At 44.6% G+C, this 27,866-nt stretch overlaps 1 protein-coding gene and 1 pseudogene across 6 annotated transcripts in view; one reads left to right on the forward strand and one right to left on the reverse strand.

Annotated features, from left to right (window-relative positions):
* The first annotated feature begins 4,412 nt into the window (after positions 1–4,412).
* The window catches only part of SPIN1 (spindlin 1), a 91,999-nt gene continuing 68,545 nt past the window's right edge, over positions 4,413–27,866 (forward strand). For 2 of the 6 annotated variants that reach the window (XM_032164463.3, XM_032164462.2), the window contains exon 1: positions 4,438–4,602. The gene's annotated coding sequence lies outside the window, so the exon portion shown is untranslated. Of the gene's footprint in view, positions 4,603–5,118; positions 5,484–18,543; positions 18,665–27,866 lie in introns of those variants that run through there. The other 4 variants (XM_032164469.2, XM_058444813.1, XM_032164464.3 and 1 more) reach the window with 4 other exon arrangements.
* Positions 26,624–27,535, reverse strand: LOC116475216 (heterogeneous nuclear ribonucleoprotein A1-like; annotated as a pseudogene).

A 27,866-nucleotide genomic window follows, 5' to 3' on the forward strand; every position in this document is an offset into this window, starting at 1 on the left:
TGAAGGATGGAGAGTTCAAGCCAGGCCTGGGCGAAATAGCAAGACTCCTTTTCCAAAATATAACAAAAGCAAAATAAAAGAAATTTGCTATATAGGTAAGTTTCTCAAAATATTTCATTAGCAACTTAGAGGACAGCAGGAGCTGCCTGGCAAGTTGAATCAATGTGTCTTAGTATCCTAGAAATTAATAAATTAACTTGAATTCTATTTTTCCAATTATTTCGAAAAGTTTGTTTTCTAGAAAAGTTGAAAAAAACTGCACAATGAACATACTTAGACTCATCACTTAGATCCACCAACTATTAACACTTTGTTACATTTGCTTTACCTCAATATAAAATACATCAGTCTCTGAGGCATTTATATGTCAGTTGTAGCCATCAGGTCTCTTGTCTAATGATTCAGCACTAACATCCTAAGAACTAGGGCATTCTTGTAAATAGCCACTGTCACACTGAAAAATCTAATGATGATACAATAATACTGTCTAATATATAGTCCGTATATAACTACAAAGTTCCCCAGTTGTCTCTCAAATCTGTCTCACAGCTTTTTTGCCTTCAATGCAGTGCTGCATCAGGAGTCACTTGATGGACCGACCCAGTTGTGTTATTTGTCTGGACCAATTCCCTAGCTTGACTTTTTGAAGAGTGCAGTGCAGGGAAATTGTTTTGCTGAATGTCTTCCAACCTGGATTTTTCTTATTTTTTTTTCCAACTTTGATTAGCTTCACTTAAACATTTTTGGCAGCTATACATGGGTAATACAAAAACCCATTTGTGACATTCTAATGAGCTAATTAGCAAGGCCTTAGATGCAGTTGAGATGTGTACCACTCTAGAGTGTGACCTTTTCTGATACAGGGCTGGGTGACATTACTGGACTGTGCATTCTTTTTTTTTTTATTTTTATTTATTTATTTTTTTGAGACGGAGTCTCACTTTGTTGCCCAGGCTGGAGTGCAGTGGTGCAATCTCGACTCACTGTAACCCCTGCCTCCTGGGTTCAAACGATTCTCCTGCCTCAGCCTCCTAAATAGCTCGGATTACTGGTGCCTGCCACAACGGCTGGCTAATTTTTATATTTTTAGTAGAAATGGGGTTTCACCATGTTGGCCAGGCTTGTCTAGAACTCCTGACCTCAAGTGATCTACCTGCCTCAGCCTCCCAAAGTGCTGGGATTACAGGCGTGAGCCATTGCACCTGGCCAGCCTTTTTTTAATTTAAAAAAATTTTATTTATTTATTGTAGAGTTGGGGTCTTGCTATGTTGCCCAGGCTGGTCCTGAACTCCTGGGCTCAAGCCATCCTCCCACTTTGGCCTCCCAAAGTGCCAGGATTACAGGCATGAGCCACAACCGTGTGTATTTTTTTTTTTTTTTTTTTGAGATGGAGTTTGACTCTGTCACCCAGGCTGGAGTGCAGTGGCACAATCTCAACTCACTGCAACCCCTGCCTCCTGGGTTCAAGCGATTCTCCTGCCTCAGCCTCTGGAGCAGCTGGGATTACAGGCGCGCACCACCACGCCTCGCTAATTTTTGTATTTTTAGCAGAGACGGGGTTTCACTGTGTTGGCCAGGATGGTCTCAAACTCCTGACCTCAAGTGATCCACTTGCCTCGGCCTCCCAAAGTGCTGGGATTACAGGTGAGAGCCACTGTTCTCAAAAAAAGAAAAAGAAAAAAAGAAAAAAAAGCCGGGTACGGTGGTTCACGCCTGTAATCCCAGCACTTTGGGAGGCCGAGGCAGGTGGATCACGAGGTCAGGAGATCGAGTCCATCTTGGCTAACACGGTGAAACCCTGTCTCTACTAAAAATACAAAAAATTAGCCAGGCGCAGTGGCAGGCGCCTGTAGTCCCAGCTACTCGGGAGGCTGAGGCAGGAGAATGGCGTGAGCCCGGGACGCGGAGCTTGCAGTGGGCCGAGAGAGCACCATTGCAGTCCAGCCTGGGTGAAAGAGCGAGACTCCGTCTCAAAAAAAGAAAAACAAAAAAAGAAAAAAAAAAAAGAGAGCCACTGTTCTTGGCCTTTTTAAATTTTTTTTTTTTTTTTGGCAGAGATCACTCTTGTTGCCCAGGCTGGAGTGCAGTGGCACGATCTTGGCTCACTGCAACCTCCATCTCCTGGGTTCAAGCGATTCTCCTGCCTCAGCCTCGCAAGTAGCTGGGATTACAGGCATGCGCCACCATGCCCGGCTAATTTTCTATTTTTTTAGTAGAGACAGGGTTTCTCCATATTGGTCAGGCTGGTCTCAAACTCCCGACCTCAGGTGATCTGTCCACCTTGGCCTCCCAAAGTGCTGGGATTACAGGCATGGGCCACCGCGCCCGGCTGGCCTTTTTAGAATTTTAAAAAATTTTATTTATTTTAGAGTTAGGGTCTTGCTATGTTGCCCAGGCTGGTTTCGAACTCCTGGGCTCAAGCCATCCTCCAGCCTCAGCCTCCCAAAGTGTTGGGATTACAGGTGTAAGCCACAGTCCTGTGTATTCTCAATAGCTCCCAATGTGACCATCACTAGTGGCAAATTTTAAATCAGGGGTTGGGGGATGGAGATGGAGGTGGGGCCACATATTTAACTTTGAAGATGTTTTCTGTGAATTTTGGAGGACTGTGTGTGCTACTGGCATCTAGTGGGTGGAGGCCAGGGATGCTGTCAAACGTCCTACAAAGCATGGAACAGACCCCACATGAAAGGATTATCCCATCCCAAAAGCCAACAGTGCTGAGGTGGAGAAACCCAGGGATCTCACCAATGAGATGAAATCTTCCAACCAGCAGACTTCTTGGCACCTACCTTCTTTCCATCCCTCTTTGTTTCTGAGATGACCCCACTATATATAAGACATTAAACAGGGCAGGCGCGGTGGCTCACGCCTGTAATCCTAGCACTTTAGGAGGCCGAGGCCAATGGATTGCTTGAGGCCAGGAGTTTGAGACCGGCCTGGCCAACATGGCAAAACCCCGTCTGTACTAAAAATATTTTTAAAAATTAGCTGGACATGGTGGTGCACGCCTGTAATCCCAGCTACTCGGGAGGCTGAAATGTGAGGATTGCTTGAACCCAGGAAGTGGAGGTTGCAGTGGGCTGAGATCATGCCACTGCACTGTAGCCTGGGGAACACAGTGAGACTCCGTCTAAAAAAACAAAAAAGACATTAAATACATAAATGAAAGTGAGTAATTTCTCAACACTTGGGAACTTGTAAGTACAGCGGTACACTTTTATATCTCAGTTTTGAAATTAGCCCTCTAGTTGGCCTGTGAACGTCCCATGCCTGCCAAGTGTGTCATCTGAGACAAGCACTTCAATTTGTTTGAGCAGGCATCTATCAATCTTATTTGTTAGAAAAGGTGCCAGTGAAACCCCAAAGAGTATTGCTAACTAATAACGGTGCTGCAGTTTAGAGTGTTCAAGGTGCTTTCCAGTAACATGTTCTGAAATTTGATCTGACAACGCTTTGGGAGGCGGTTTATTACGATGAGGCTGCGCTGTCGCACTCGAGGAACCGGGTCAGTGACCTGCTCCAGGACACGGGGCTGGCGGGGAGGGGAGAGCGCCTGGACTCAGCCTCCAAGTCCCGCACTCGACTCTGCATGAGTAAAAACTATTCTTGATCCTACCTCCCTTCTCCTGCAAACAAGCAACAAAATGCTGAAAAGGCATCTTAACTGAAACGGAAGTCAAATGAATTCGCGTGCGATCATGGGAATTTTTGGCTCCTAACCTTGAGAGTAGAGCTGGGTGAGTTCCATTTGTGGTGGGGTAGTGGAAACAGGTTTCTGGGCTTGCAGAAGCCACATCCCGTCCCCACACAACCTAGGCCAGGCCAGGTATTTGTAGGTGAGGCTCCGGGGCTCCAGCTAACCTGAGCTACCTGGGCTGGGCTTTGTGCGGGGAGTCAGCAAGCCGGGTGAGCGGGCGACGATGCCGGCCTCTACGCAGTGCGGTGGTGAAGACGTCTCTTCCAGGGAGTCACAGGAAGCAAATCCATCCTTTTAAAGGGCTCGCGTCCCGCGGCCCTGAACCGGCGCGCTGGAGCAGTAATGCGACGTTCTCCGAGGTTCAAGGCTCACGGCCCAGCCCTGTGATCCAGTTTCCTCAGTCTTCGCGGTGTGCACCACTCAGGACGACTTGCGGCTTACGTCCCAGGACAAAGGGGGCTGGTCCTTTCTTCAACGTCCTACTGCGCAAAAACCAAGCCCTTCTCAGGCTCCCTGCCTTCCGGGAAAGCTGCGCCCCCTCAGAATCCTGTACTCCGCGCGCCTGCCGCCGCCCATTCCCTGCGCGCACCTGGCAGTCCCCGGCTCGAGCCCCGCCCTGCCGCCAGCCAGGTGAGAGGGGCCAGGCCCCGCCCCCGCCGGCCCCGCCCCGCCCCACTGCGCCTGCGCAGTCGGCCGTCGGCGCCAGGCGCCGGGGCGGCGCGGCCGTCGCAGTTCGGCGGGCGCAGTGCGCGTGCGCCCTGACTGCTGGGGGGCGGGCGGCGTCCGCGGCGAGAGAGCGGGGGCGGGGAGGCGCCGTCTGGCTCGGGCTGGGGCCGGCGGGAGCGCGAACGAGCGACGGCGGAACCCGTGGGCCTGTGGACTGCAGCCTCAGCGGCCAGCAGGTGAGGCCCGCGCAGGGCGGACGTGGATCGTGAGGGGGTGCGGGCTGCAGGCGCGCCTGCGGTGCGGCGGCCTGCCCGGGGGCGCAGGTGAGCGCGGCCCGCGCGGGGCCCGGCGGAGCATTGTCCAGCGGGCGGCGCCCGCACAGCGCCCCCTGCCGGCCGGGCCGCGGCGGGGACCCGGGCGGGGCGGGCCTGGGCCTCGGGGCGGGCGCGCGCTCCTTTGTTCGCCGGCCCCCACTCCTCCGTCCCCCCATCCCCGCCGCCCCCCGCCAACATGGCCGCCACCCTCCCGTTCCCAGTTCCCCGGCCGCCGCCGGCCCCTTAGCGCGCGCTTTGTTTGGAGCCGGGCGGGGAGGCCCGCGGGCAGTGGGCGGCGGCGCTGCGCAGTCGGGCGCGGGGAGGGGGCGCTGCGCCAGAATGCAGGCTGGGAGGGGGAACGTTGCATAATCCCGGGCCGGGGGCGGGGCGGGGCGGGGGGAGGGGCGGGACCCCGGCGCGGCGGGTCGGGTCACCCCGGGGACACGGGCCTGCCCTGGGGCCACCCCTCCCAGGCCCGGGGGATGGTCGCGGACCTTGCAAGTTGCAGGCTCCGCGGATCGCGGGTTTCCGCGGCGCCGGAACGCCCACCGGCCAGTCCTCGCGCCCGCGCAGCCCCTTTCCTGATGCGCCGTCTCCTCGCCGCCCTCCGTGGGGGCGCGGCGAACGGGTTGCGTGCTCTGGAGAGAGACAGGCACTTTTCCTCTCCATCGTGAGTGACCTTGGATGTATTCGTGAAGGAATGTGTTGAAATGAATTGTGCGATGCGGGAACTGCGCAGCGCCTCGGGTTTGGCTTTCTCGAGCATCTTATTGCATTGATTGTGCGTTCTCGATTTTACAGAGGTTCGTTTTGAGTAATGGCTTCAGTAATGTCATCGTATACGCATTTCAAAGTTTGTTTATGCAATTGTTTTTACATTTATTCTCTTTTTACTTATAATTTTTGAATCAGATTTTGTGTTTTGGAGAGATTTTCCGTACGTGGTGGAAGTGTTTTCACTCTTGGTAAATATGGATTGTTTGGCTATTTTATCACGTTAATCACAAAACAATACCAGGAACATTTAAATGTCTTAAAGGATTTCACTGTACATGACTTGTGCCAAAGACGACATACGTACCAAAACGCGAATACCTGTCTAACTTTGTTTCTATTGGAATTTTCTGGAAGGAATTCTATGCAATCCGAAAGGATTGATGGAGGATACAGTAATTGCTTTCTACATCGCTTTTGTTAAGCAGTGAAAATTAAACTTGGAGATTTATACCTGGGTATATATACTGAGTTTTTTAACACTCTTTTGAGGTGAAATTTTGGAAAGGGCAGGCGAAATGAGGCTTCTTCCAACCTTCCCACTCTCCCCCCTCAGCTTTAGTTAAAAGGCAAACACCAAAATATTGTAGTAGCTGGTAATTTACAGAACGTTCGTTATCAGATTTGACAATTATGTATTAAGGTTGTAAAGTGTGTGTATGCCAGAATTATAGGTAGTAGATCGTAGATTCTTACGAAAAATAGAGTTTCTTTATAATCTTTTGAGTAGCGAAATGGTTACTTTTACAATGGTTATGAATTGGGTCAAGGCAAAAGGGCCAGTATATGTCTTCAGTCATCTTTTTATGCCTGAAATCCAGGAAACAGTGAAAATGGATGTTCCCTGGAACAGCCATTGTGATGCCATATGTTGGTCATTGGTGTCCTTACAGTGTATCTCAGATAATTGTGTGTCTCCCTTACTTGTGAACTGAGGGGTCACAATATTGATGTGCCTGATGTGTGCCCCTCTGCATTTCGTGGGTAGTGTCTCAAATTTGGCTATCATATTGACGAGAGTTATTAATTTGGTTTTAACTGCCAGAAATTTAAGTGGTTTTCACTTCTAGTGACTTACCTGATTGCACATAGTTACAGCGTTACTGGTTGCACTCCTTAATTGCTAGCATCTTTTTTCTAGTATATTCGATATACATTCTTTTGGTTTATCCTTTAAAATGTTTGCTGAGAAAGCATTTAAATGTTAATGCTGTATTTATATTTGTTGGATGCTTAATTCAATGTGTCTTCTTTCTCTTTCCATGAATAAAAAGAAATTGGAAGAAGAGAATCAACTATTTCGTGCAAGTATTTTGTTCAGTTTAGAAGATATTATGGTATTGTGCAAACAATAGTCTGGAGTTAGACATAGAGTCACAATGGCCTTCGAAGTCAGAAGAATCTGGGTTGAAATTGACTCCTTACTGGTCCAAAGCCACATAACTGATTCATCATGCAGCCTTTTTTAAAAAAAAATTTTTTTTAAAGATACTCAAATATGTCAGTTTTATTTTCTCTATACACACATTTGTTACTGAAAATTGCAAAAATAGCACATTGAAGGTCCTCTTATTGGAGTTCACATTTTTGAAAACCAGAAAATTTAATAATTATGCTCTTGCCAAACTACCCAATGTTTTCTTTATATTCTTGCCCCACAAGTTGCTTTACTTCAATTCTTGGGTTGGGCTTCATCTCACTGACTTCAGGCTTCTAACACACATAGGACACTTAGAACCTACTGGCTCTTTGGGTCACATCAGAGAGGAGAGCTAAAGTATGTTGAAGTTACTCAAATACATTCAAGCTACATAGCTCTCTTATAAATTATTGGTATCATGGTAGAAATGAAAATATACCCAAAAAAATCACAGAACTGTTTATCAAAATTATTGGTATACAGGCTGTTCTAACATAGAGTAGCTTTCTCAACCTAATACATAAAATTACCGGCAAGAAGAAAAAGTCCAAGAATGACAGTTTATGGTTGAATTGGCTTGGTGTCATGATTCCCTGTTCTAGCATTCTCAGGCTATCTATGATAACAGAAACTGCAGCCACATTTGAATGGTTCCCTTCTTGATTCATTCTGAACTCTCCCTTTGGCCCAGTGTCTACTAGTTTTTCAAGCCAAGAACATCTGTTAAGTAACAGGGATCTGAATTTTACCATACTTTCTTTCTGCATAGATAGTAGCGTTCTTATTTCTACTCCTAAGGCAAGCCATCTCTGATGTCCTGGAAGGTCGTTTCTCTTCTATCCAGTTGTTGGAATGAATCTTCTGGTAGAAGGGAAGGGAATTTGGTACTAGGGTTGAAAGTCACGCTACTAAAGTTCTTTATTGACATCTCTGAGCAGAAGAGAGGCCCCTGAGTCATCGTGGGGATTTTCTTCACTGAGCATTTGTGAAGATTCTGGGGTCAAGGTTGGGTTAAACTTTTGTGGTGGGTCCATCCGCGGTCTAGTCAACAGCACTAAGCTCTTCCTGGATCTTTGGGACCCAGCGGAAAGTGATGCCAGCTCTCAAATTGCTACAAGGTATCCTGGAAATAAATCTATGACCCAGAAAGAGCCTGAAAACCCAAACTCCAGCAAATAATGGTGAAAGAGCCAACCTGCAAAGCCTTTTAAAACCTTCAATTCCTTAGCTATAAACTGGGATAAAACCTATGGTGTAAGACTGTTGTGAGAATTACATGAAATGGATTTATAGAGTTCTCAGTACAGTTCCTGAAATATAGCAGCTGACCCCAGTAGATGTTGATTTCCTTCTCCTTTCTACTTTTGAACTTTGCTGTAGTTATTAGCATTTTTTTAATGTTGTGGTAAACAGTTGGCTTAGTTGTGCATCAGTATTCAGTCCAATTTAATGTTAAATTATGTCTTTACTGGGAGCCTATTCATGACCTTAAAATTGCCATAAACCCTTTATAGAACAAGTCGTGTTTGGCTAAATACATAAACACAGATGTATCCTTACAGACTTTATAGTCTGATAGAGGAGATACACATGCATATAATGAGGGAATTCTGTGCTGAAGGGTATCTGGGAAGAGAAGATGATTCTATAGATTATCAGAATGGGAGAGGAAAGACATCTGGATGGAGGGGAAAGCAGGAACAGAGGCATGAAAGGAGTTAAAGGGGCCATCGGGGATTTCAGTCCCAGCCAAAAGTTAGCCCCTTGTTATCTATCTCCTCTCCTCTTCTTTTCTCCTTCCTTCCCTTCTTCCTTCCTTCCATCCTTCCTTCCTCTTTCTTTTTCTATTTACCCACCTACGTACCATCTTCTATTTATCCTCCTTTGTAAGTGTGTTTATGTATAGCAGGGGACGAGAACACCTACCTCATCAGGGGTGAGCTTAAATGAAGTAAAATGATTCATAGGCTCCTGGTATACAGTAAATGCCCAGTTGATATTGATGATGATGTCACCACTGCTTACACCACCTGTAGTTTCTTTCCTATGGCTGATCTGTCTAGGGATGAATTTGGGGGCCACATTTTAAATTCTGCATATAACATTAAGGTGGTTGGTGTTGAATTTGTAGGTAGGAGGAAGCCATTGAAAGGCAGGGGCAGGATTGGACCTGTGTTTTAGAACAGTATGAAAGGTGAATTGGAGGAATCTTTCCGTGTAGGATCTTTAATCTCCAGAGTCTAGCCCGTTAGAGAAGCTGGTGAAGTCATTTAAGGCATGGGGTATTGGTCTGAACTCAGAATATTTAATGTTATGTTAAATGTGCTTTTTTTTTTCCTGAAGGGAGGGGAGGAGGAAGAATTTACTCAGTGTAAATATTATTTCATCCAAATGGTGAGAGAATAGATGAAAAGACTGGTAAGGCATCTTTATACCATTTGAGATGTTAGATTATAGTGGCATGTTAACAAAATATGCAAATTTTTTTTAAAACTAGGTTATATTTCTTTGTAGTTTATGCTTGGGCCTGTCCGCAAATGATTTAACAAATCGTATCATATATTTGAATTACTATTACTTAACCTGACACAGGTAATAAGGAGAGAAAAGAATATCCTTTTTCTTGCTTTTGGGTTTTTTTTTTTTTTTTTTTTTTTAAGACGGAGTCTCCCTCTGTCACCAGGCTGGAGTGCAGTGGCGCAATCTCAGCTGACTGCACCCTCCACCTTCCGGGTTCAAGCGATTCTCCTGCCTCAGCCTCCTGAATAGCTGGGTCTACAGGTATGTGCCACCACACCTAGCTAATTTTTGTATTTTTAGTAGAGATGGGGGTTTCACCATGTTGGCCAAGATGGTCTCGATCTCTTGACATTGTGATCCGCCCGCGTCGGCCTCCCAAAGTGTTGGGATTACAGGCATCAGCCATCTCTCCAGACCTGATTGTTTTTGGAGGGAGGGGCTTGAATTACTTTCCTTTTTCTTTCTCTCTTTAGCATCATTGTAGACCCATGGATTCTTACGTATCCAATGTGTGTTTTTGGTTTTTTTAATTTTGAGACAGTCTTGCTCTGTCACCCAGGCTGGAGTACAGTGGTGTGACCTTGGCTTACTACAATCTCTGCCTCCCGGGTTCAAGCTATTCTCCTGGCTCAGCCTCCCAAGCAGCTGGGATTACAGGCATGCACCACCATGCCTGGCAATTTTTAGTAGAGATGGGGTTTTACCTTGTTGGTCTAGGTGGTCTCAAACTCCCGATCTCAAGTGATCCTCCCACCTCAGCCTCCCAAAGAGCTGGGATTACAGGTGTGAGCCACCATGTCTGGCTTTATCCAATGTGGTTTAATCAAATACTCACTGTTTTTCTTTAGCTTTTCACAACTTGGACATGTTGAGGTCCTTTCAACCTAGTTCTCTTTTCTTTGACATGACACGTAATCTCTGAAGCTTTTCTTGCTTTCTGACACAAGATGTCTGAGGTTCACTTTGTGCTTTTCCTGCCAAGTACCTATCAACCGTGTCTTTCAGCTTGCTTTATTGAGGAGTAGAATTTAGATACAAAAATCTGGATGTTATATGTTCTTACTGTTAGAATGCCCATGCTTTTATTGGACAGCCATGGGAAGCATACAGATTTTGATTTTTATATTGGTATTTCCAGTTCGAATTTAACATCACAGAGTTTTTACTATGAGCTTATCCTTTTTTCTCTAACGTTGAAAGTTTACATTCTTAGCAACATTAATATAGTTGCATTATCTTACAGTATAAATGTAGCAGTTTGAAAATAACACTAATAACAAGCAACTGTAGGTTTATGTTTGGTTATGGTTCTTTTTGTTTTTAAAATGTATCCACATAAGCATGTACAGTTGACATTCTGATTTGGAAGGCCATTTGAAAAGATTTTCTCTGATTATGTTATATGTTTGATAATTAATTTGGTTTGTTTGCCTGAAATTCTTCCTTTAAGAATTGCTTTAGTTTTTTATTTAATGTATTTTTTTTTTTTTTTTTTGAGATGGAGTCTCGCTCTGTCACCCAGGGTGGAGTCCAGTGGCGCGATCTCAGCTCACTGCAAGCTCCGCCTCTCGGGTTCACGCCATTCTCCTGTCTCAGCCTCCTGAGTAGCTGGGACTACAGGCGCCCGCCACCACGTCCGGCTAATTTTTTGTATTTTTAGTAGAGACGGGGTTTCGCCGTGTCAGCCAGGATGGTCTCAATCTCCTGACCTCATGATCCGCCCGCCTCGGCCTCCCAAAGTGCTGGGATTACAGGCGTGAGCCACCGCGCCTGGCCTATTTAATGTATTTTTTAAGATGTAGAACATTTGTGTGAACATTTATGTAGTTAAAAAATCTGATTTGTGTTAAAAAGTTATGTTAACAGCTTCACTTTAATTCTGTCCCTCCACGAATTTCTCTCCTGCCCCAGTTGTTTCTGCTTTATTTTTCTGATACTTCATTTTTGCAAATGTAAGCATATGTGTATATTTTTGTTTCCCTTTCTTACACAATAGGCAGCGTTCTGTGCACACTGCTCTGCCGTTCTATGCACACTGCTCTGCTTCCTTTTACTTAATTTATTCTGGAGATTGCTTCATAGAAGTGCATTCTTTTGTGCTTGCAACTCATCTCCTAATGATGAACATTTGGTTTGTTTATATTCTCTTGGCTGTTATAAATATTGCGGCAATGAATAACCTTGTGGGTATATTGTTTTTTATTTGTGCGGATACAGCTTTAAGATAGATTGTGGGGTGAAAGGTAAACACATCTGTAGTTAGTGTCAAAACGTTACATTTTCTTTTTAAAACTTTTTGATTTTTTGTAGAGATGAGGTCTCACAGTGTTGCCCAGGATGATCTTGAACTCCTGACCCCAAGCAGTTCTTTTACCTGGGCTTCCCAAAATCTTGGGATTACAGGCGTCAGGCATCAATACAGCCTAAAAAAATTACATTTTCAGGCTGGGTGTGGTGGCTCACGCCTGTAATCCCAGCACTTTGGTAGGGTGAGGTGGGCTGATCGTGAGGTCAGGAGTTCAAGAACAGCCTGACCAACATGGTGAAACCCCATCTGTACTAAAAATACAAAAATCAGCTGGGCGTGGTGGCACGTGCCTGTAATCCCAGCTACTTAGGAGGCTGAGGCAAGAGAATCACTTGAACCTGGGAGGCAGAGACTGCAGTGAGCTGAGATTGCGCCACTGCACTCCAGCGTGAGCGACAGAGGGAGACTCCGTCTCAAAAACAATAGCAACAACAAACCCGTCTCTACTAAGAAAAAACCCGTCTCTACTAAGAATACAAAAATTGGCCAGGCATGGTGGCATGCGCCTGTAATCCCAGCTACTCCTCATGAGAGTCACTTGAACCTGGGAGGTGGAGATTGCAGTGAGCTGAGATCGCGCCATTGCACTCTAGCCTGGGTGACAGAGTGAGACTCTATCTCAAAAAAAAAAAAAAATTACATTCTTAAAAGGCAGATCTGACCATGTCAGCTTTTTACTTATTCACAATAGCAAAGAGTTGGAACCAACCCAAATGTCCAACAACGATAGACTGGATTAAGAAAATGTGGCACATATACACCATGGAATACTATGCAGCCATAAAAAAGGATGAGTTCATATCCTTTGTAGGGACATGGATGAAACTGGAAAACATCATTCTCAGTAAACTATCACAAGGACAAAAAACCAAACACCGCATGTTCTCACTCATAGGTGGGAATTGAACAGTGAGAACTCATGGACACAGGAAGGGGAACATCACACTCCAGGGACTGTTATGGGGTTGGGGGAGGGGGGAGAGACAGCATTAGGAGATATACCTAATGCTAAATGACGAGTTAATGGGTGCAGGAAATCAGTGTGGCACACGGATACATATGTAACAAACCTGCATATTGTGCACATGTACCCTAAAACCTAAAGTATATATAAAAAAAAAAGATATTTTGAACATTAAAAAAAAAAAAAAAAACTCTAAGTGGTGGCCAGGTGGGCGCGGTGGCTCACATCTGTACTCCCAGCACTTTGGGAGGCCGAGGTGGGCGGATTACCTGAAGCTAGGAGTTTGAGACCAGCCTGGCCAACATGGTGAAAACCCGTCTCTACTAAATATACAAAAATTAGCCGGGTGTGGTGGCGCATGCCTGTAATCCCAGCTACTCAGGAGGCTGAGGCAGGAGAATTACCTGAACCTGGGAGGCGGAGGCTGCAGTGAGCCGAGATCACGCCGCTGCACTCCAGACTGGGCAACAGAGTGAGACTCCGTCTCAGAAAACAAAACAAAACAAAAAACTCTGAATGGCTTTCCAGTGTCTTAAGGACAAAAGTTTATAACGTAGCCTCAAGGGTATACATATAGTTGGTGTACATATAGTTTTACATGCCTTAACAATGGGGATACATTCAGAGAACCTCGTTGTGTACCTCATAGAGTGTATTTACACAAACCTATATGGGACAACCTACTAGGCACCTAGCCTATGTAATATGGCTTAATGCTCCTAGGCTACAAACCTGTACAGCATGTGACTGAACTGAATACTGTAGACTGTTGGAACACAGTGCTGTGTAGGTATTTGTATATCTAAACATATGTAAGCACAGAGAAAGTACAGTAGAAACGTGGTATAAAAGATAAATGGCATGCCTGTGTAGGGCACTTAACCATGAATGGAGCTGGCAGGACTGGAAGTTGCTCTGGGTTGAGTCTGTGAGTGAGTGGTGAGTGAATGTGAAGGCCTAGAACGTTACTGTACACTATTGTAGACTGTATGTAAACACTACAGTTAGGCTACACTAAATTTATAAAAACAGTTTCTTCAGTAATTAACCTTAGCTTACTGTAATTTTTTAACTTTATAAGCTTTTAAATTTTTTAAAATTTTCTGTCTTTTTAAATAACACTCAACTTAAAACAGCCTCATAATATGGATCCACTGTGGTATATGTGGTCTGTTGTGTTGACAGAAACGTCATTAGGTGGTGCATGACTAATTACTTTTGGGCCTCAGCCTCATCTTGTACTGTTTTCCCCTTGCTTTCTTTGCTCCAGCTGTGTGAGGCCTCCTTCATTCTCCTGTGCTCACCATCTTCTCCACCAGGAATCTTGGCACTTCTTTTCCTCTGCCTGGAATGCCTTTCTTTGTTAACAGTTATTCCTGGTCTTTAGAGTTTGGCTCAAGCATCACTTTTAATGAAATTTTCTGTGTGTGTGCTTGCACATTTTGATAAGATAAAGAGATTGGACTGTACTGATAGTCATCACCCACTCCAACAAGCATCAGTTGTCTGAAGTTTTTTTTTTTTTTTAGACAGTCTTGCTCTGTCTCCCAGGCTGGAGTGCATTGGTGAGGTCTCAGCTCACTGCAGCCTCCGCTTGCCAGGTTCTAGCGATTCTCCCTCCTCAGTCTCCCAAGTAGCTGGGACTACAGGTGCGTGCCACCATGCGTGGCTAATTTTTTTGTATTTTTATTAGAGACAGGGTTTCACCATGTTGGCCAGACTGGTCTCCGTCTCTTGACCTCAAGTGATCTGCCCTCCTCTGCCTCCCAAAGTGTTGAGATTACAGGTGTGAGCCACCGTGCCCGGCCTGAAGTTGTTTTTTTGAGACAAGGTCTCACTCCAATTGCCTAGGCTGTAGTGCAGTGGCACAGTTTTGGCTCATTGCAGCCTCGACCTTCCTGAGCTCAGGTGATCTTCCTATCTGAGCCTCCCGCGTAGCTGAGACTACAGGCATGTGCCACCATGCCGGGCTAGTTTATTTTTGTCTTTTTAATAGAGACAGGATTTTGCCTTGTTGCCCAGGCTGGTCTCGAGCTCCTGGACTCAAGCAGTCTACCTGCCTCAGCCTCCCAAAGTGCTGGGATTATAGGCATGAGCCACCGTGCCCGGCTGTCTGAAGTTCGTGAATTTTTTTCTTGACCTTTCTGCAGTCAAGTCCTCTTGGTGCTTATCAGAATTACAGTGTTATATTAGTTTATGTGATTTAATTAATTTTAGTTTTCCCACAAAGGCTGAGTTTCATGAAAGCAGCACCATTCCTGTTTTTGCCTGTAATTACTTTTCTGGTATCTAGCTCAGTGTCTGAATTGTGAGGGCTCAAGCTACCCTGTGCAGTAGCTAGAATTAAATAATAAGGAAATTGAGGCTGTCCAGTTGGCTAAATGTCTTGTCTGCACAGGTATTTGTCATACAGTGATTATTAAGTAACAATTTGTTGACTTTTATTTATTTTGAGACGGAGTTTTGCTCTTGTTGCCCAGGCTGGCGTGCAATGGCGTGGTGTTGGCTCACTGGAACGTCCGCCTCCTGGGATCAAGCAATTCTCCTGCCTCAGCCTCCCGAGTAGCTGGGATTACAGGCATGCACCACCACATTCAGCTAATTTTGTATTTTCAGTAGAGACGGGGTTTCTCCATGTTGGTCAGGCTGGTCTCGAACTCCCGACCTCAGGTGATCTGCCTGCCTTGGCCTCCCAAAGTGCTAGGATTACAGGCGTGAGCCACCATGCCCGGCCTTGTTGACTTTTAATTGTAATATTTTTTTCAGGATCAGATAAGGTTTAGAAAAATGAAACCACTAGGATGCATAAAGAAAAACGTATATGGGATATGTGTGTGTATGTATTAAGGCATTTGTTACAGTGATTTGAGTTCACATAGTGTAGGAGCTGGCTAAGCAGTTTCTTTCTTTTTTTTTGAGACGGAGTCTCCCTCTATTGCCCAGGCTGGAGTGCAGTGGCACAATCTTGGCTTACTGCAACCTCTGCCTCCTGGGTTCAAGCGATTCTCCTGCCTCAGCCTCCCGAATAGCTGGGACTACAGGCGTGTGCCACCATGCCCAGCTAGTTTTTTTGTATTTTTAGTAGAGACGGGGTTTCACCGTGTTGGCCAGGCTGGTCTTGAACTCCTGACCTCGTGATCCACCCACCTCGGCCTCCCAAAGTGCTGGGATTACAGGTGTGAGCCACCGTGCTCGGCCGTTAAGCAGTTTCTATCAGGCCGTTGTCTTTGTGATTGATGCTGGAGTTTGAAGTCCACAGGGCAGTCATTTGAGAAAGGAAGATGGATGTAAAGTGGGGAAGAAGACGACAGGAAGCCACAGGCAAGGTACATGGAAACCATGCTAGTTCTAGTTGCCTTTGTTCCTGCTTGTGTGGGTGGCCTGTAAGAGTTGGATCCTTGGCAAATGTAGCCCAGGAGGCAGAGAAGCTTAAGGAGAACCCAGAGGAAGGTGGAGTGGATGCAGCTGCAATTCTAGGCCAACCACTGCCTCACATGAATGGGGTGAGTCAGAAGATGAGCAGCAACAGTGTGTGCAAGCTGCAGGGTGGTTGCTTTATCTCCTGCACCCTTCAACTGCTGCACAAGAATCTGTTGTGAGCCATGCAAATTGGAAACATAAAGGAAAGGAAATTCTGGGGAATGTAGTTCAGCTCAGCCAAGTTCAAACCATACAAAGCAGAATGATCAGCTCAGGCTTTTAAATTTTTAGCTCAGGTTATACGTAAGGGACCTGAAGGTTTCTGTGACTGCTCTAAAAATGCAAATGTAACTCCTAATTTGTGGGTGAGATCATTGATTGGTAGGAATGGAATCCTGAAAATTGGATTGGAGGTATATGGTCAGCTTCTGTTTAAGCTGGAGACCTTAAATCCTTAAATGCTGCTCTGCTGCCATTCCCGGAGAAGCAGCCTTTCCAACCCTTCCCAGAAGAACTTAATTTCCGTTTGCCTGAAAAACCTGTAATTGGCCTCCCTTTGGGTAGTTGCCCAGCACTGTACTGTCTTCCTCAGAATCTGCCCTGTAATCCTTCTTTCTTGTAGATCTGTGGCTGGACTGTAGTTGCAGCAGGCCCCAGAGAGTGAGGTAACCCATGAGAAAGGTATGCTACACTCCAAAAGATTGTATAGTTTTGCCACTATATAGTCAGGAGCCTGGAGGAGTATTTGTGGCAATGGATCTTAGGGGTGTAGTATAACAGTGGAAGGAACATAAAGTTGGATCAGGCAGAATTTATTGATACGGGCTCACTAAGCAGAGATTCTGGATTCAGTGTTATAGTTCAAGGGGATAGAAAGGACTCTTAACAGTTGGGATGATTGACTGAGGCCCATCCCACAAGGCCTGATGCCTCAATTAGATTTTTTCCGGCCTAACAAGGAACTCCACTGACCACTCACTCACCTTGTATGAGAGTCTATATTTGGCCTGGCATGGTGGCTAATACCTGTAATCCCAGCACTTTGGGAGGCCAAGGCAGGAGGATCACCTGAGGCAAGGAGTTTGAGACCAGCCTGGCCAACATGGCGATACTTCATCTCTACTAAAAATACAAAAATTAAGCGGACATCATGGCCCATGCCTTAATCCCAGCTACTCGGCAGGCTGAGGCAGGAGAATCGCTTGAGCCCAGGAGACAGAGGTTGCAGTGAGCCAAGATCATGCCACTGCACTCTAGCTGGGGTGCCTCAAAAAAAAAAAAAAAAATTAGCCAGGTGTGGTGGCTTGTGCTTGTAGTTTTAGTTACTCGGGAGGCTGAGGTAGGAGGATCAGTTGAGCTGGGGAAGTGGAGGCTGCGGTAAGCCGTGATCGTGCGACCGCACTCCAGCCTGGGCAACAGAGCGAGACTCTAATAAAATATTAGTTCGTAAGGAAAGGTTCACCTAAATGCATAGCCCTTAAATAACTTGCATCATTGGTGGAACTGTACTTTGCTAGGACCTTTTCGGAGGATGGCTGCACTAAAACAGAATTTAAAATGCAGGTACTCTGTTGATCCAGCAGTTTCACTGCTAGGATTTTATTGTATAGATGAATTTGGACAGGATACAAATACGTTACGTGTAAGGTTTTTCATTATATCAGTGTTTGTAATCGAGAAAAATTAGAAACAACTGTCCAATAATGGAGTTAAGGTAGAGTAAATGACCATTATACCCATACACTGGAATATTCTGCCACTGTTAACAATAAGAGGTTGATAGGAAAAAAAATTCATACAGCCATCCCTCCATATCAGGGAATTGGTTCCAGGACCCACACTCCGCCCGCCTCCCCCCTCCCACCCCGTGGATACCAAAATCCATGGATGCTCAAGTTTCTTATATAAAATGGTGTAGTATTTGCATATAATCTATGCACATCTTTCTGTATACTTTAATCTCTAAATTACTCATAGTATGTAATACAGTGTAAATGCTGTACAAATAGTTATACTGTATTGTTTAGGGAATAACTACAAGGCAAAAACTTTATGTGCTTGGTACAGATGAAACCATCATTTTTTCCCCAAATGTTGAAAATCTGAGGTTAGTTGAATCCACAGATGTGGAGCTCAAGGGATAAGAGGGCCAAGGGCCTACTGTATTACACAAAAAATGTAACATTTAATAAGAGAAGCAAGTTGTGGAACTGTATGTTCTTGCTTATGTTGAGATGTTTTGTATCTGTTTTAAGCCTTTGCCTAAAAATACATTGCTAAATTCCTAACAATCTTTTCCTTTTATTAATACATAATATTTTACGTCTTTATGGGATGCATATGAATACTTGTTACATGCATAGAATGTATGATGATCAAGTCAGGGTACCCGGAGCATCCATCACCTTGAGTATTTTATCTTTTTGTTTTTGAGATGGAGTCTTGCTCTGTTGCCCAGGCTGGAGTGCTGTTGCCCAGGCTGGAGTGCGGTGGTGCGATCTTGGCTTGCTGGAACCTCCTGCCTCCTGGGTTCAAGCAATTCTCCTGCCTCAGCCTTCTGAGTAAGCTGGGATTACAGGTGTGTGCCACCATGCTGGGCTAATTTTTGTAATTTTAGTAGAGACAGGGTTTCACCATGTTGGCCATTCTGGTTTGGGTCCCCTGACCTCAGGTGATCTGCCTGCCTCAGCCTCCCAAAGTGCTGGGATTGCAGGTGTGAACTACTGCGACTGGTTGAGTATTTATCATTTCTGTGTGCTGGTAACATTTCAAGCCTTCTCTTTTAGCTACTTTGAAATATACAGTATATATTTGCTAACTATGGTGACCCTACTCTGCTATAGAACATTAGAACTTTCTAACTGTATGTTTGTACCCATTAACCAACCTCTCTTCCTTACCCTTCCCAGCCTCTGATACCTGTCATTGTATTTTCTATTTCCATGAGGTCAACTTTTTTTTTTTTTTTTTAAATAGCTCTCATGTATTTGTGAGAACATGTGTTATTTGTCTTTCTATGCCTGGCCTGGCTTATTTCACTTAACATAATGACCTCCAGCTTCATCCATGTTGCTGCAAACATGATTTCATTCTTCTTTCTGGCTGAATAGCATTCCATTGTGTATATATGCCACGTTTTCTTTATCTCTCTGCTCATTGATGGATACTTAGGTTGATTTTATATCTTTGCTTTTGTAAATAGTGCTGTGATAAACAGGTGAGTGTATGTATCCTTTTGATAATACTGATGTCTTTTCCTTTGGATAAATAGCTAGTAGTGGGATTGCTGAAGTATGTAGTAGTTCTAGTTTTAGTGTTTTGAGAAGTCTCCCTACTGTTTTTCATAATGGCTCTACTAATTTTCATTCCCAGTGTGTATGAGAGTTCTCTTTTCTCCGCATCCTGGCTGTCTTCTGTTGTTTGTGTTTTTAATAATAGTTATCCTAACTGTGGTAAGGTGCTGTCTTATTGTAGTTTTGGTTTGCATTTACCTGATGATTACTGATGTGAGCATTTTTTCATACATCATTTGGCCATTTGTATGTTTTTTGATGTCCTTTGCCCACTTTTTAGTGGGATTATTTTTTTTTTTTAAACTGTTGGTTATTTGAGCTCGTTGCATATTCCGGATTTTAGTCCTTTGTCATGAATGGTTTGCACACATCATTTCCCATTCAACAGGTTGTCTCTTCACTCTGTCATTTGTTTCCTTTGCTGTGCAGAAGCCTTTCAGCTTGTTCTATTGGTTATTGAAAGAGATGTATTAATACTCTGATTTTGCATTTGTCAGTTTCTTCTTAGTTCTGATACTTTTTGCTTTATACATTATCTTATGAGGGTGTGTTCTTAGATGCATTGGTATTTAGAGCTATATATCAACCAGGTCTTTTAAAATCACTGTAATCCCAGCAGTTTGGGAGGCTTGAGGCGGGAGGATCACTTGAGTCTAGAGTTTGAGACCAGCCTGGGTAACATAGCATGCTAGACCCCATCTCTACAGAAAATTTAAAAAAATTAGCTGTGTATGGTGGCACACACCTGTAGTCTCAGCTACTCGGGAGGGTGATGTGGGTGGATCACCTGAGCCTGAGAGGTGAAGGCTGCACTCAGGAGCCCTGATCGTACCGCTGCAGTTAGCTTGGGTGACTGAGTAAGATCCTGTCTCCAAAGCGGGGAAAAAAAAAGAAAACCACTATTAAGCGTTCTTTTTAAGGGGCCAGTATTATTAGAGGTAAAGTTTATTTAGCTTGATATTAATGTTGCTGCAGTGTTTTCCTTTGGTTAGTATGTGTAGGGTATATCCTTTTTTACCCTTTATTTCCAGTCTTACTAATTTTTCAAGCATGTGTTGCTTAATGATGAGAATATGTTCTGAGAAATGCGTTGTTAGGTGAGCATTATAGAGCATACTTGCATAAAACTTAGATGGTGTAGCCTTTGACACGCTTAGGCTAAATGGTATAAGCCTATTTGCTCCTAGGCTGCAAACCTGTATAGTATGTGACTGAACTGAATACTGTAGACAGTTGGAACACAATGGTAAGTAATTATGTATGTAAACACAGAGAAAGTACAGTGAAAACATGGTATAAAAGATACAGAAATGGTCCACCTGTGTTAGGGTACTTACCATGAATGGAGCTTGCAGGATTGGAAGTTGCTCTGGATGAGTGAGTGGTGAGTGAATGTGAAGGCCTAGGACATTATTGTGCACTATTGTAGACTGTGTATAAACACTGTACAGTTAGGCTACACTAAATTTATAGAAAAATTTTTCTTCAATAATAAATTAACCTTAGCTTACTCTCCCCTACCCCCCAATTCTTCAATCCAGTCTTTGCTGCTACAGTCAGACAGTGAAGACACTTTTTTCTGCTTGCATCTATATTAGAAACCGTGTAGCTTTTTTACTTTATGAATTTCATAATTTTTAAATTTCTTGACTCTTACAGTACTTAGCTTAAAACACAAACACATTGTACAGATGTATAGAAATACTTTCTTCCTCTGTTATTTTGTAAGCCTTTTCTATTTAAAAAATTTATTACTTTTATTTTTACTTTTTAAATTTTTTGTTAAAAACTAAGATACTTGGCCAGGTGCAGTGGTTCACGCCTGTAATCCCAGCACTTTGAGAGGCCAAGGCAGGCGGGTCACCTGAGGTCAGGAGTTCAAGACCATCCTGGCCAACATGGTGAAACCCCGTCTCTACTAAAAATAGAAAAAGTAGCCGGGTGTAGCGGCAGGCACCTGTAATCCCAGCTACTCGGGAGGCTGAGGCAGGAGAATCGCTTGAACCTGGGAGGCAGAGGTTGCAGTGAGCTGAGATCGTGCCATTGCACTCCAGCCTGAAGGACGAGAGTGAGATTTCGTCTCAAAAAAAAAAAAAAACTAAGATACTCAGGATCATCTGTATCACTGTCTTCCACCTCGGCACCTTGTCCAGGTGAAAGGTCTTCAGGTGCAGTAACACATATGGAGTTGTCATCTATGATAACAGCGCTTTCTTCTAGAGTACCTCCTGAAGGACCTGCCTGAGGCTGTTTTACAGTTAACTTTTTTTAAAATAAGTATGAGTACAGTCTAAAATAATGATTAAACATGTAGTTAATACATAAACCAGTAACAGTTGTTTATTATCAAGTACAATGTACTGTACGTAATTGTGTGTACTATAATTTTTTTTGTTTGTTTTTTGAGACAGGGTCTCTCTCTGTCTCCCAGGCTGGAGTGCAGTGGCACGATCTCGGCTCACTGCACCCTCCATCTCCCCGGTTCAAGCAATTCTCCTGCCTCAGCCTCCTGAGTAGCTGGGATTACAGGCATGCGCCACCATGCCCGGCTAATTCTTGTATTTTTAATAGAGACGGAGTTTCACCGTGTTGGTCAGGCTGGTCCAGAACTCCTGACCTCGTGATCCACCCACCTCGCCCTCCCAAAGTGCTGTGATTACAGTCGTGAGCCACCATGCCCGGACTGTACTATACTTTTTTTTTTTTTTTTCCCTGAGACAGAGTTCAAGTGATCATCACACAGTCTCCCTAGTAATTGTGACTACAGGCGCATGCCACCATGCCTGGCTTGTATGTGTATGTGTGTATGTGTGTGTAGAGATAGGGTTTTGCCGCTTGCCTAGTCTGATCTCCAACCTTTGGACTCAAGTGATCTGCCCACCTTGGCCTCCCAGAGTGCTGGGGTTACAGGTGTGAGCCACTGTGCCTGGCTCTATTATAATATTATGGGACTACCGTTGTATATGTGATCCATTATTGACTGAAACGTCTCTGTGTGGGGCATGACTGTACTTAAGTTTTGAAAGATTCTCTTGCCAACAGTATATACTAGAATTTTTTTTTTTTTTTTCGAGTTGGAGTCTTGCTGTGTCGCCCAGGCTGGAGGGCAGTGGCGCAATCTCGGTTCACTGCAAGCTCCGCCTCCCGGCTTCACATCATTCTCCTGCCTCAGCCTCTCCAGTAGCTGGGAGTACAGGCACCCGCCACCACGCTTGGCTAATTTTTTTGTATTTTTAGTAGAGATAGGGTTTCACTGTGTTAGCCAGCATGGTCTCCATCTCCTGACCTTGTGATCCACCCACCTCAGCCTCCCAAAGTGCTGGGATTACAGGCGTGAGCCACTTTGCCTGGCCAGTATATACTAGAATTTTAAAAATCTTGTGTGTTTCTTATGATTAGAGCATCTGACTATTGGCATTTGACAAAGTGACATTTAGGTTCAATCTGTTAATAAGTACTTTCTGCCTATCAAACCTGTTTTGTACCTTTTCCTGTCCTTTCTTGCCTTCCTTTAGATGCTTACTTTTTATGTTTGTTCTGCTGTTCTAACTTGGAAGTTACTTAAACATGAATCTTTTACTATCAAAATCTGATATTATTTGATACTCTCCCCCTCTCCTGGATAGTCTGTTGAGCTCATTTTTATTCACATTGTCATTATTGTGTTGTTTTAATTCTGTCTGTATTTTATCTTAAGACAGGATTAATTTGTATTTTCAACAGCCATTTAGATTTACCCACAAAATTTATCTTTTTCATTTCCTAACTAGATCCTCCATCTTGTAACATTTTCTTCTGCCCAAAGAACACCCTTTATGCTTCCCACCTTTTGTGTAACTTCTAGTAGTGAATTTCCTGAATATGTGTTAGTCTAGACATGCCTCAAATTGAACTTCCTTTAAAAAAAAAAAAAAAAAGATGGAGTCTCACTCTGTTGCCCAGGTTTGAGTGCAGTGGTGTGATCTTGGCTCAGTGCAACCTCTGCCTCCCAGTTCAAGCCATTCTTCTGCCTCAGCCTCCCGAATAGCTGGGACTACAGGTGTGCACCACCGCACTTGGCTAATTTTTTTGTTATTTTTAGTAGAGACAGGGTTTTGCCATATTGCCCAGGCTGATCTTGAACTGCTGATCCCTAATGATCCATCTGCTCAGCCTCCCAAAGTCTGGGATTACAGGTGTGAGCCACCAGCCTGATCTTCCTTTTTGAAGGATACTTTTGATGTGTACAGAATTCTAAGTTGTCAGTTTTCTTCTAAGGTGTTAAAATAAGCTATTGAATTGTGGTCAGGTGCAGTGGCTCACATCTGTAATCCCAGCACTTTGGGAGGCCAAGGCAAGAGGATTACTTGAGCTCAAGAGTTTGAGACCAGCCTGGGCAACATAGTGAGACCTCATCTCTCTTTTTTTTTTTTTAAATTAAAAAAAAGAAGCTATTGAATTGTATCTTCAGTTTTCTTTTTTTTTTTTTTTGTAAGAAGTAAACTGTCAGTTTTAAAAATCATTCTGATGACTGGAATCTCTTTTTTTTTTTTTTGAGACAGAGTCTTGCTCTGTCACCCAGGCTGGAGTGCAGTTGTATGATCTTGACTTACTGCAGCCTCAACCTCCCAGGCTCAAATGATCCTCCTACCTCAGCCTCTTGAGCAGCTGGGACCACAGGCCCAAGCCACCCCATGCTTGGCTATTTTTTGTAGTTTTTGTACAGACAGGTAGAGTTTTGCCATGTTGCCCAGGCTGGTCTTGAACTCTTGGGCAAGCCACTGTGCCCAGCCTGGAATCTCTTGGTACTGCAGGCTTTATGTTTTCTTTTTCTGCCTTTGGTTTTCAACAGTTTTACTATGATGTGTTTGGTTATATATTTCTTTATTCATCCTGCTTGGAATTCTTAGGTTTTATTGAACCCATGATGGGGTGTCTTTCATTAGTTTTGGAAAGTTGACAAGCATTATCTTTTAAACTATTTCTGCTATTCCCCCTTTACCCTCTCCCCCCCCACCTTCTGAGAGCCCATTTAAACACTTTAGACCTTCTCAGTCTCTTACCCTTGTCATGCTTCATCCTGGATATTTTTGTTTTGGTTTGTTTTCTTGTCTTGTCTTTGTCTTTGTCTTGTCTTTTTTGAGACAGAGTGTCGCTCTGTCACCCAGGCTGGAGTGCAGTGGTGCGATCTTGGCTAACTGCAGCCTCAGCCTGCTGGGTTTAAGCAATTCTCTGCCACAATCTCCCGAGTAGCTGGTGCCCGCTACCAGGCCTCGCTAATTTTGTATTTTTAGGAGAGACAGAGTTTCACCATGTTGGGCAGGCTGGTCTTGAACTCCTGACCTTGTGATCCACCCATCTTGGCCTCCCAAAGGGCTGGGATTACATGTGTGAGCCACCATGCCTGGCCCCCCCCACCCCCTTTTTTTTTTGAGACAGAGTTTCACTCTTTTTGCCCAGGCTGGAGTGCAATGGCGCGATCTCGGCCCACTGCAACCTCCGCCTCCCGGGTTCAAGCGATTCTCCTGTCTCAGCCTCCCAAGTAGCTAGGACTACAGGCGTGCGCCACCATGCCTGGCTAATTTTTAGTAGAGACGGGGTTTCACCATGTTGGCCAGGGTGGTCTCAATCCCTCGACCTCATGATCTACCTGCCTCGGCCTCCCAAAGTGCTGGGATTACAGGCGTGAGCCACCGCGCCCGGCCCTTGTGTGTGTGTGTGTGTGTGTGTGTGTGTGTGTGTTTTGAGACGGATTTTTGCTCTTGTTGCCCAGGCTGGAATGCAATGGCGTGATCTCGGCTCACCGCAACCTCCACCTCCCGGGTTCAAGAGATTCTCCTGACTCAGCCTCGGGAGTAGCTGGGATTGCAGGCATGTGCCACCACGCCCGGCTAATTTTGTATTTTTAGTAGAGATGGGGTTTTTCCATGTTGATCAGGCTGGTCTTGAACTCCTGACCTCAGGTGATCTGCCCGCCTCAGCCTCCCAAAGTGCTGGGATTACAGGCGTGAGCCACTGCGCCCGGCCTGCTTTTCTTTTTTCTTGTTTTTTTTTCTGCTGGTTTTTATTCATTTTGTCTCCTTGTTGGCTGTGTGTGTGTGTGTGTGTGTGTGTGTATACACACATGTGCACATCTAGTAGATCACATTATAAATATCGTTTGAATAATTTGGGGTCTAGGATGATATATCCAGAGAGGATTTATGCTTGTTTCTACCTCAGGCATCTTAGGGAATAGGCAGTCTGGGATCACCTTGGTTCAGTTTTGGGGATAAAGATGAGTTGAAATTGAGCTACACATTGGCCAGGTGCGGTGGGTCATGCATGTAATCCCAGCACTTTGGGAGACCAAGGTGGGCGCGTCACAAGGTCAGGAGATCGAGACAGTCCTGGCCAACATGGTGAAACCCCATCTCTACTAAAAATACAAAAAAAAAATTTGCTGGGCGTAGTCCCAGCTACTCGGGAGGCTGAGGCAGGAGAATGGCATGAACCTGGGAGGCGGAGCTTGCAGTGAGCCGAGATTGCGCCACTGCACTCCAGCCTGGGGGACAGAGTGAGACTCCGTCTCAAAAAACAAAAAACAAAAAAACCAAAAAAAAGAAATTGAGCTACACGTCTTAGAGCCTGGCTGCTTCCCTTTTCCCTCGCTTCCTAAGTTCAGCAGTTCAGGATTCCAGCTCGAAGGGAGGTGAGTTTACCAGTCCTCCTGTAACCCCCTTTGGTATTTTCTGAATTTTAGTTCTTTTCTCCTAATCTTACCAAGCTGTCAAGTTCTCAGCTGGTCCTTAACACTTGGCAGTTGCTCTCAGGGACCAAAGTGGTTATAAATGTAGGGTTTCCCTCTTTAGATCCTATCTCTCTGATACTTTACTATCTTTCAAGTTATTTGATGCTTTCATGCATATATTTAGTGTGTGTGTGCAACTTTTTTTTTTAAGACATTTATTCAGCATCATGATCAGACTATTACATTTAGCAATCAACAGCATGGGTGCAAAAAAAAAATCTGCATTAAAACCTTTTGTTGGAATGCTTTAAACTTTCCACAGAACAGAAACTAAAATAACCTGTTATACAATTAGTCACAAATACAGTCCTCGAGTTTTTTGCCCATATACGTGAGTATTTGTCTAAAACATGTCTTCTTTGTAGCATCTAGGCCCTGCCACCACTGTGCTTGGCTGAATTCACAGATCTGTTGTAACCTGTAGCTTCCCTGTCACTTCTCTGGCTCTCCTCCCCTGCTAAGCTTTGTTTCCTAATTAAAATCTTCTCCCACTGCCATAGCTACTGCTGCTACTGGAACCACCATAGTAGCCACCGTGGTTTCATGGTTTGGCATAGTATTGGCCTCCACCACCATAGGGGCCAGAGCTTCTGCCTCCAAAGTTTCCTCCCTTCATGGGTCCAGAAGTTGAAGACTGATTGTTGTAATTGCCAGAATCATTGTAGCTTCCATCACCTCCAAAATTGCTTCCACCATTACTAAATCCATTATAGCCATCCCCACTGCCACCAAAGCCACCACAACCACTGAAGTTTCCTCCACTACCAGAGTTGTCATTCTCACCGAAACCACCTCCACGACCACCACGTTTCCAGAACCACTTAGCTTCTTTGGCTGGATGAAGCACTAGCCATCTCTTGCTTTGACAGGGCTTTCCTAACTTCACAGTTGTCGCCATTCACAGTATAGTATTTCTGAATGACAGTCTCATCCACGGAGTCATGGTCGTCAAATGTTACAAAGGCAGAGTCCCTTTTCTTGCCACTACCTCAGTCAGTCATGATTGCAATCACTTTAGTTTTTCAGAACTGTTCAAAATAATCTCTTAGTGTTCTTTAGTGTCTTTTTTAATGCCACCAACAAATATCTTTTTCACAGTTAAGTGGGCACCTGGTCTTTGAGAATCTTCTCTTGAGACAGCTCTCTTTGGTTCCACAACTCTTCTGTTCACCTTGTGTGGCCTTGCATTCGTGGCTGCATCCACCTCCTCCACAGTGGCATATGTGACAAACCCAAAGCCCCTGGAGCACTTGGTGTTTGGATTTCTCATTACCACATAGTCCGTGAGCGTCCCCCATTGCTCAGAATGGCTCCTCAGGCTCTCATCGGTTGTTTCAAAGCTCAACCCTCCAGTGAAGAGCTTCCTCAGCTGTTTGGGCTCTTTAGGAGACTTGTGACTTAGACATGATGGCACGGAGAAGAGAGACTTTAATGATGCTTCGGCGTCATCCATGGGCAGAAAGTTTTTTTTTTTTTTGGAGACAGAATCTCACTTTGTCACCCAGGTTAGAGTGCAGTGTCATGATCTTGGCTTACTGCAGCCTTGGCCTCCTGGGCTCAAGCTGTCCTTCTGTGTCAGCCTCCCTAGTAGCCGGGACTACAGGCGTGCATTGGCATGCCAAATTTTTTAAATTTTTAGTAGAGATGAGATCACACTATGTTGCTCAGGCTGGTCTTGAACGCCTGGACTCAAGCAATCCTCCCTCCCTTGCCTTCCA

This window comes from Hylobates moloch, unplaced genomic scaffold (genome assembly GCF_009828535.3).
Source record: "Hylobates moloch isolate HMO894 unplaced genomic scaffold, HMol_V3 SCAFFOLD_10, whole genome shotgun sequence".
Lineage (NCBI taxonomy): Eukaryota > Metazoa > Chordata > Mammalia > Primates > Hylobatidae > Hylobates > Hylobates moloch.